Source organism: Lutjanus erythropterus, chromosome 19 (genome assembly GCF_056507025.1).
Source record: "Lutjanus erythropterus isolate fLutEry1 chromosome 19, fLutEry1.hap2, whole genome shotgun sequence".
Taxonomy (NCBI): Eukaryota; Metazoa; Chordata; class Actinopteri; order Lutjaniformes; family Lutjanidae; genus Lutjanus; species Lutjanus erythropterus.
In genome coordinates this window covers 13,054,279-13,063,172 of record NC_139335.1, presented here as the reverse complement: position 1 = coordinate 13,063,172, position 8,894 = coordinate 13,054,279, and the positions used below count along the sequence as shown (strand labels likewise).

General features: G+C 39.4%; 1 long non-coding RNA gene across 1 annotated transcript; it reads left to right on the top strand.

Moving 5' to 3' along the window:
• The first annotated feature begins 883 nt into the window (after window positions 1-883).
• On the top strand, window positions 884-6,323 carry LOC146309432 (uncharacterized). The gene is made up of 3 exons (XR_014772441.1): window positions 884-975; window positions 4,935-5,094; window positions 5,243-6,323. It is a non-coding gene; the product is annotated as an uncharacterized LOC146309432 (long non-coding RNA).
• Window positions 6,324-8,894: the final 2,571 nt, after the last annotated feature.

The following is an 8,894-nucleotide window of genomic DNA, read 5'->3' as shown; positions in this document are numbered from 1 at the left end:
TTTCATGCTCAGAGCCAAAAAAGAATGAATAATTCGGTGTTCTGAGCATTTTGGGTTTGTGTTAACACAGAATAACTGTTGATCGTGACATTTGAGGTTGTCTTGCCTCCTTGAAGAGCTGGTTTCTTCTCTGAATCGTTGCTCGGGCTGACTTCACTCCTTGTCTCATGAATGTGGGAGATGATGGAGCAGACTGGAGTAAGGCCTCAAGGGGAGGAAGTATGACATCAAGCATTATATAAAAAAGAAAAAGTCGTCAAACTGTTAGCAGAGAACATCAGCAAATACTGCATTTGGCAAGAACTTTGGACTTAACTCGAGATAGCAGGAAACTTGCACAATGTCCAGGACAGGCTGACAGTCAATTATCAGCGTCTTTCTCTCCACACCATTCATTTGGTATACACATCCTCAAATCCAATTCTGGACTTGAAAAGAAGACCATTTTTCCAGACAGTGATTTCCTCCAATATCTCGTCTCTCAGTGTCTGTGTGTGTGTGTGTGTGTGTGTTTTAACAGGCAGACCCATGGGGCTACAGTCTTGCAAGCCTTGCAACTTGTGCCTACAAAGTAAAGAGGAATGCGGACCGGCTGGTGGCTGCTCGTGTGTGCGCGGCGACTGGAGATACTGCTCCGACCGCTGCTGTGACATCTGCTGCCAGATGTGTGTGGACGCGTGCTCTGGCTTGTGTTCAGGAGACTGCAGCTACACCTTCTGTACTCTCTGCCTCCGCCTGGCAGAGAGCTGTGTCTCACTTTTTACCAGCCGACAAACTGAAACACCAGAGGCACAATGTAAGTCTGTTAACGCAACCACTGATTACCTGTGCATTTATGTAAGTGGACCTAAATTTAACCTGAATGTTTTTTTATCTGTTTTAGAGGCTATGGTGGGTCCAGAACAGCATGCCTAGTGGAAATGTGACCAAACATAAGCTGCACTGGTTGGATGCATGAACCCATAGCTGCACCAGGTAAATTAAATTTAGCTCCACAGTGTTTGCTTTGTTAGCTCCAGAGTCTTGACATATGCTGTGGGATTTCAATCCATCTGGGTCCTTTGTTTCATCAAACACTAGATTAATGCCAATTTCAGCTGCACTGTAACTAAATGACAAGTTTTTTTTTCATTTGAGCTATTTAATCCACATTGACCTCCAAAACTCCTGCCAAGCGTGCTATGGAATAGATCCAGCCATTTGTATTGTTCATGTCCAAGTGCATTTCAGTGATAGTATTACTGAGTTTCAGTGGTAAGGAGCTGTTTGATCCCAAGACATGTTGACACACAACAGAAGTTTCAATGTGTTTAACTAGGAACTAAAACCACCCCTCTATCTTACAGAGGTCAAAACAGACCAGTGCATTAAAGTCTTCTTACATTATCTTGGGTTGACATGTGAGTGCTAAATCTAAAGTTAATGTTTTTGTTGCATTTGCACTTAAAGGGAAAGTTCAGATTTTTTGAATTGGCTGTATGAGATTAGCCACGTAATATTGGTTTCAGTGCATGCTGTACATTTGGAATATTTTCACCACTTTATCTTGAGGTCAGACAGCCTTTCCCAATGGTAAAATGCCTTCTATAAACCAAATATTTCTCTCTCCAAACCAACCAGACTCCATTAGCAGAGTCATTTTACCTTGAGGATCACAAGAGTTGCCAGTCCAACACTGCCTGTTATCGTCTGATCGATTAATCCAAACTAACCCTTTGAAACACCAAAGTCACACAATAACACAAGCAAACTAACCGATCGAGGCAGCATTAAACCAGCAACTCCTGTTTTCTGTGAGGTAAAATAACAGTTTTTTCCAAAGTAGTGTGGTTGGTTTGGAGAGAGCAATAGTTGACTTATTTTTTGAAGTTACCCACTGGAAATGGCCATTATAACACAACATAACATGCACTTTTTGTTTTAAGTAGGCCTTTTTTAGGTGACTAAAATACATTTTGTTGCAGTCACTGTCCACAGCAGTGCTTTGCTAAGCTTCCAACATTTGGGCTCCTCTCTGCTTCTCCAAACTTGGAGGTGTGCCGACTGACATCTAAATCTTTGTTTTGGTCTGATACTGTGCCTGTTATTTCTTTTTCCTCATCCACTTGATAGAAATAAAAAAAAAACTGAAAGCACGTCTTGTTTGGTCCTGGATGACCAGTGTAGTGCTTGTTCACTCTGCACAGGTGATCCAGTGACAAAAGAACAGCCCTGTAGGGCTGAGAAAGAAAGCGTAAAAAGATCTTTAAGATAAGGAAAGAGGCACAATGGAATGGATGGAGGACAAATTTTTACCCATAAAAACTGGAGAACCTTCCCTTGCAGAAAAGTAGAGAGGCCTAAAGCATTGAGAGTAATATTGTGAAAGCAAAAGAAAAATACTCTGTTTGCTGGGTGAATTTTCTCCAAACTAGTTATGAAGCTGCACACACTTCCCTGTCTAACATAGAGCTATTATGCTTTATAATTACAGTGACTGGGTAGAGACACTGTAAGAGAAAGAAGTTTGATTAGCTGGTACAAGGACAAGAGGCATGTGTGAAGGCTTTACCGTGGGACTAAGCAGTGGGTAGGCAAACTGTATTTTCACCAGGTGTAAAGAGGGCGCGGAGTTTAGAGACAGAAAATGTGAGGGAGGGAGACTGTCGATGTTACCCTCAAAAGAAGAGGAGAGAAAGAAGTGTTTCAGAAGTGGTAAAGGTGTTAGAACCAGAACCATTGGAAAAGCAAAATAGATGTCTGTCGAGATTTGTGAAAGTGAGGTCGGGGGGAATGTTTGCATTAAACAAGAACAGAAAATAAATGGCGTGTTGGTCTGAGATGGGAGTGCAGAGGGCAGTAAGACGGATGGAGTGGATGGTAAGGAAAAACAACCAACATGTGATGCTCTAATTTACAATTGTGTCAAATATACATAAAAGCAGAATGTAATGATTTACAAAAACCTTTTGACCTATATTAAATTTAATTCAATACAAAGACAAGATATTTCATGTTCAAACTGTTTTACGATGAAGCCACACTGTTGTAACACATGCAGAATGTGTCCTGGCATTGTCTTGCTGAAATAAGCAGGGACATTTCTGAAAAAGAGCCATATGTTGCACCAAAACCTGTATGTACCTTTCAGCATTACAAGAGCCTTCATAGATATGACAGTTACCCATGATGCCATGGGCACTGTCACTGTCACATTTTACCAATTTACCTTTTAAATCCTCCATATTGTTGCTCCTGTCCCACCTTTTTTGTAATATGTTACAGGCATCAAACAAATGAGTTCATATTTATTCATTTGCATTTTACACAACCTTTTTTGGAATCGTGGTTGTATATAGGAGGGTTACATGTTTGTGTGCATTAAGTGAATAATTTTTGGTCCTAAAACCAAATGCCAGCAGCTTTTTAATGAATGCTGAAGCTGACAAGCAGTGAAAGATTTGTTTATTGTTTTAGTGTGATTAACAGGGACAATGCACATTAATATGCTACGTTCTACACAGGAGGAAATTAAACAGAAATACCAACTATAAATTTTAGCATGCAATAAAGAGCATGCAGTGTATAAATCAAACAAGTCATACTATACAGTGCATGTAAAACAAGACATATGTTTAATTAATAAATGTAGCAATAAAACAAAGAGCACATGTAATTACAGTAATAGTAGAAACAAGTGAAATGCACAGATATCCGTCAGTGACATCTCAGTGAAATACTGAGCACAGATAAGAATAGATAGGAAGCTGGTAGAGTAATTAAATTGTGAATGCAAAGTGGAGCTGCAAAGCAATTAAACCAAAAATGATTAGAAGCACTGAGTGTAGAGTTGGTTTATATCATAGTGATCAAAGACGTTGATGTGATGGACAAGAATCAAACTGCAGCCTTACAAATGTCAGGTGATAAATCTATAATATTAATATAAACCATTTCTATCAGTGGTGGAAAGACTGAAAGTCCTGTATTCAGAAACTTAATTAACTAAAGTCATGCAAGTGTTATGAGCAAAGTATGACAAGTAGTTCCTGTCAGCGTTTTACTATTATGTACGATGCTTTTAAATTAGTATTACTGCTGCATTAATGTGTATGTTACATTGCTGTAGATGTCTGACAAGTGAAGCCAATGTGGAAGTGCCTCAGACCTGTATTCTCTGTAACGGCCAGCAGGGGGCGACATCCCTGGTTGCAAAAAGAAGTCAGATTGTATTCTTACGTGAAAATTTGCCTATTTCTCACTTGATTCATGATCTCAGTAATGAGTTCGACTGTCTATGATCTACAGCAATGAACTATAATCAATGAGATCATCAGATGTTTGTAGCGTTGTGCCTGTGAGAACCCTACATCTCTAAAAAGACAAACAGCCATCTGCAGCTTCGCGATGAAGAATTTTCCAGTAGTTTGTTTATTTTAAGAAGTAGGAGAATTTGATCAGACCATAAAGGACCACATCATCAGACTCAGTGAATCAGATACATTTACAATCAAAATAATCAAATCAAAATAATCTATTTGTGCTTGTGCGATGGAGCATGTTGTCTTTTTGAATAAGTGAACAACATGTTATTACTTATTATTATTTTCTTATTTATTATTTATTTTACAAATTATGTCTTGCTACTTCTTATTAGTGTGCTGTAAAATAAATTGTGATTAAAATCAGTTAAAGATATTTAACAGTTAAAGTTTCTTATGTAGCCTGTGTATTTCTCCATATTCATATACTCATAGAAAAGAATGGCTGTTTTCTATTGGCAAAAACACTGAAAATACAGTGAATTTCAGCTCACAAAAATTCCACAGAGGTACTTTGGCCCCCAACATCACCTACAGACAGCAGCACGGCCAGGGAAGTCTTGATATCTCTCCTTTACATCAGATTGATTGACAAGTGTATATTGAAGAGAGACTGACTGCTTCCTTCCACAGCGACGGTGGATCCAAGCTGTGGGCTGCTGTCTAATGAGGACGAGATTCAGAAGCACAGAGCGACTTTGACATCGGGTGTAAAAAAAGAAGAAAAAAAAAAAAGAAAAGGAGCTGTCTGCAGAGCAGCGGTGTGTGCGTGTGCATACACATGTGGGAATTTGTAAATTCATGTTCAAGCTCATAAATGATCCTTAATAAACTAGAGCAGAATATATTAATTTTTGAATTAAGTCAACAATACAACAATAATGTATAAACATGACTGCCTGAGGTATTACAAGTGGTATTTTTCTGTTTTCTTTTTTCAGAACAGTAAGTTGAAGCTTATCGCTGCTATCCCGGCTGAACAAAAGCTCTCCGAACAAAACAAGCCTTCCTTCTCCTGGGTCACACCCCTGCAACGGCAAAGACTGAACTCTACTTAACACTCGTGTCACCACCTTCCCAGCCCCACGCTGCACCTCATTTCATGTAGGTGGATTCATTTTTCTGGTGTATCCGGATGTTTGGTAACAAAGAAAGGACTATCCATATTTTTAAGAACAGGACTTTTGAAGAGACAAACAGGATTCCTCTAACATCAGCTAAGCCGAAGCGGTGCATTTTTCACATCTGGAAGATTAAACTCAAGTGTAGAAACGGCCTCATCCCGGCGCACAAGCAGTACTTCAAAGCACTCGTTTAGATGTCTGCAAGATTGTTTTGCACTTTGAGGCAAACAAAAATATAATTTGCTTGCACACAGTGTACAATCTGATATCTCTTTGTGAGATAAGGGCGCCCGAGGACACAAGGTGCTATTTGCTTCCTCTGAATTAGACCTTTTTATTATCCTCCATGAGATTGCTACTTTATGGAAATTTGAAGGGTTGACTGAGCTATGTCCCGGCATCAAAATAAGATTAAAATAAGGTCTTACGAGGAAAATTCAACAACACAGATGGGCTGCACCGTGTCCCCAACTGTACCCGTCTCTGCTCCTGTTTTCTCCTCCTCTCAGTCCCTCTGGACACTGCAGTGCATTCGGTCTAACTCAAATTCATATCCCTCTCAAACTCTGAGGGTATGATGTGTGGCCTAGTTTACTCCTTCAACTGACCTTATCCTCCTAGAAGTTTGCGAGACTATACAGTATTTATAATATCTGCAGTAAATCCTGGGAGCCCAGAACAATTTGTATAGACTTCACTCACCTTGATTGTTCGATTACCTCTGACAGGGGTTTCATTGTAAAGATTTTTTTGGCTTGTTTGCTTGAAATATCCAGAGAGCAGAATATTGAAATTGTGAAGTTTTAATTTAATATCAGAAGTCCATTAGGAGCTCTGATGTGAAGTATAATATTGTTCACAAATGTTGCAATGAGATCAATAAAGATTGTGTACTCAATTATTGTTATCATTATTATCCCCGCCAGGGGATCATACGATTGCTTGCCTGTGTCTCTGCAAGTCCGTGTGTGATCAACAGACCTGAAGTTTGTCCGGAGTTAATCTCATATACAACTGGACCGTTCAGCCTTATTTTTTTTGTGCACATCCATGACTGTATGCTGAAGGACCTCAGTGATTCACATGACCAAAGGCACTGTGTTTTTGGGTCATACCATTCTTGTGCATGCCTTATCTTAACAACCCCTTGAGGAAATTTCTTCAAACTTGGTACAAATGACCAGCTGATTAGATGCTGGTGGCCAAAGGAAATTAATTAATCACTGGAATTACACATGTACAGTGATGTACTTCCATTTAGCCAAAAAAAAAAAAAAAACTTGATACCTTTTCTTAAATTCCTTCGAAGTTACAGGTCAATATAGTGGTAAGTTCCATACTAAATTCCTTCACTACATACTTTATATGAGTCTAGGCAGACATGGCTGTAGGTTGCAAATTGACTGGTTGGTGGAGACATACAGCTGGAAGGCAGTAATTCTATTTTTTGACTGCTCTGTTTTATACAACCATTGACAGCTGACTTCTCACTCTTCTAGTTGAACTGAACTAAGATGAACTGCCTCAGTTTGGAATCTTGTTTCAGCTGGAAACAACCTGTTGGTGGAAATGTTGGTGCAAATCTCCACTGGTTGCATGTGGCAGTGGTGGTGGCATTGCAGTAGGTGCTTCATCTGTTGCGTGGCGGAGATCTGCACTCTACTGAGCTCATCATTCTGCTGCTTGTCTTTTGTAAACGTATCTTACATTGTATTTGTCTCTTTTTTGTTAGCACTGTGTCTTCTTCTTGTACACTGTGGACTTTTATAAATCAATGAGACGATATCTTTAAATACCCCGTCCCAGGGGACTTGTCGTGAAAGATAAGTTCATTTACAGAATGTGGGCACACGTGGTAACAGTAATAGAAAGTCAGGATGAGGCCCCAAATGACTGAGGTTCTAGCTCAAAAATGTGAAGTTGGAAGAACAAAATTTAAGATCTTGTGAGGATTTTTTCTTCCACCTTTGCTGTCTTTCATCTTCCTCCCTGTTTCTTATCTCTTTGTGGCTGAGTGCATTTCTCTCACCTTGCGCGCTGTCTGTGTTCTCCTCACATGAATTGCATTGCTTTTACTGAATGTCTTCTGGTTAGGTGTGGAGAAAGGCATTGTGAGCTGCTGTCAGTCAACTAGATTACAGCTCCAGAGGATCCTTATTGCTCACCCTCTAAAAATAAGTAGATGGCTCCTAACTTCGCCGGCCAGATATATCTAAAGATGTCTGTTTTTTTCCCTGTTTTGGGAGGTTGCTGTACAAAAAACTCAACATGACAGACAGAATTGGAAGACTAAATCTGAATTTGATTCAACAAAGCTGCTATCAACGAATCCTCACACACTTTGCAACCCAAAGATGCATAGATCATCTGATCTAAAAGGCAGAAGATAAGCAAACAGACATGTTATCCCAACCTACAATCCGTTTTCATTTTATTTGTTTTGCAGCTATGTTCATATTGTATTTTCTCAACAACACTTCTCTGTTCACCTGTCAACACTCCCACTGAAATGTCAGCTTTTTTTGATGTGGCATTGTGAGGTTTACAGTGTTTCTCCCCAAAGAGAAACAGCCTTCCTATGGCTAAGAGACACCTCTTAATGCTGTAAAAAGATTTTTCACTTCTTAGCCCTATAGATGCATGATGCTTACCTCATGGAGAGTAATCTCAACTGACGAAGAGCTTATAGAGAGTTTGCGTGTGACGTCACAGTATGCAGAAATCACTGGGTGGCAACAAATGCAACTAAAACACAAAAAAATCTAAAATGGGTAAGGTGCACGTAACAGAAGCAAGGAGTAATCCCAGCACTGAAAGGTGGATATGAGGTTGCCTTTTTGTATCAGGTATGAAAATCATACCTTAAGTTATATACTGCATTGACTAACGACTGCATGATGCATTTTCTTAATTGTTGCCATTCAGCTACACAAACCACCTGTCCTTAGCCTAACTGTAATTTTGTAGGTAGTTAGCTACACAAAAAATAAACTCTGGCTCTGATAGACGGTGAGAGGCTTTTTTCAAATACTACGCCGGACACAGGGAAATAGATCTGTTTCTTGCTAAAGTTTAGCTAATGGTAGTTTGATAGCTTAAATGGCTTTAATAAATGAAAACAATTTCCCCTGAAATCTCAACTTCAGCAAAAGTTTGCCTCCAGGCTGCTGTTTTCTGTTCAAATCCTGGTAAAATCATAGAACTCTGGGAATCCAGCAACAGCACCACTAATTTATCCCCCATCATAGTTATTTTAAAACATCTGTAAACTTTGTTTTCACCAGAAGGTCGTTACTCAATTTATCTAATTGAACAATGGGGAAAAAAACAGGAATGATGTTGGGCACAAGTATTTTTCAACTTGAAGGGTTCCAAGGGTATAAAACATGAGGCGAGCAGGATGCATTAACAGGAAAATGCTTAACAGAAAACAACTGGAAAATAATGGCTCTCACTGCCAAAAATGTGT